The sequence below is a fragment of the Scyliorhinus canicula genome, chromosome 31 (assembly GCF_902713615.1).
Source record: "Scyliorhinus canicula chromosome 31, sScyCan1.1, whole genome shotgun sequence".
In the NCBI taxonomy this organism is placed as follows: domain Eukaryota; kingdom Metazoa; phylum Chordata; class Chondrichthyes; order Carcharhiniformes; family Scyliorhinidae; genus Scyliorhinus; species Scyliorhinus canicula.
In genome coordinates this window covers 737,259-738,735 of record NC_052176.1, presented here as the reverse complement: position 1 = coordinate 738,735, position 1,477 = coordinate 737,259, and positions in this window count along the sequence as shown.

Below are 1,477 nucleotides of genomic sequence, written 5' to 3'. Positions count from 1 at the left end.
CTACAAAAATGGATAACCTCACATTTGTCAACATTGTATTCCATTTGCCAGACCCTAGCCCATTCACTTAACCTATCCAAATCCCTCTGCAGACTTCCAGTATCCTCTGCACTTTTCGCTGTACCACTCATCTTAGTGTCATCTGCAAACTTGGACACATTGCCCTTGGTCCCCAACTCCAAATCATCTATGTAAATTGTGAACAATTGTGGGCCCAACACGGATCCCTGAGGGACACCACAAGTTACTGATTGCCAACCAGAGAAACACCCATTTATCCCAACTCTTTGCTTTCTATTAATTAACCAATCCTCTATCCATGCTACTACTTTACCCTTAATGCCATGCATCTTTATCTTATGCAGCAGCCTTTTGTGTGGCACCTTGTCAAAAGCTTTCTGGAAATCCAGATATACCACATCCATTGGCTCCCCGTTATCTACTGCACTGGTAATGTCCTCAAAAAATTCCACTAAATTAGTTAGGCACGACCTGCCCTTTATGAACCCATGCTGCGTCTGCCCAATGGGACAATTTCTATCCAGATGCCTCGCTATTTCTTCCTTGATGATAGATTCCAGCATCTTCCCTATTACCGAAGTTAAGCTCACTGGCCTATAATTTCCTGCTTTCTGCCTACCTCCTTTTTTAAACAGTGGTGTCACGTTTGCTAATTTCCAATCCACCGGGACCACCCCAGAGTCTAGTGAATTTTGGTAAATCATCACTAGTGCATCTGCAATTTCCCTAGCCATCTCTTTTAGCACTCTGGGATGCATTCCATCAGGGCCAGGAGACTTGTCTACCTTTAGCCCCATTAGCTTGCCCATCACTCCCTCCTTAGTGATAACAATCCTCTCAAGGTCCTCACCTGTCATAGCCTCATTTCTATCAGTCACTGGCATGTTATTTGTGTCTTCCACTGTGAAGACCGACCCAAAAAACCTGTTCAGTCCCTCAGCCATTTCCTCATCTCCCATTATTAAATCTCCCTTCTCATCCTCTAAAGGACCGATATTTACCTTAGCCACTCTTTTTTGCTTTATATATTTGTAAAAACTTTTGCTGTCTGCTTTTATATTCTGAGCAAGTTTACTCTCATACTCTATCTTACTCTTTATAGCTTTTTTAGTAGCTTCCTGTTGCCCCTTAAATATTTCCCAGTCCTCTAGTCTCCCACCAATCTTTGCCACTTTATATGCTTTTTCCTTCAATTTGATACTCTCCCTTATTTCCTTAGATGTCCACGGTCTATTTTCCCTATTTCTTCCGTCCTTCCTTTTTGTTGGTATAAACCTTTGCTGAGCACTGTGAAAAATCGCTTGGAAGGTTCTCCACTGTTCCTCAACTGTTCCACCATAAAGTCTTTGCTCCCAGTCTACCTTAGCTAGTTCTTCTCTCATCCCATTGTAATCTCCTTTGTTTAAACACAAAACACTATTATTTGATTTTACCTTCTCACCCTCCATCTGTATTT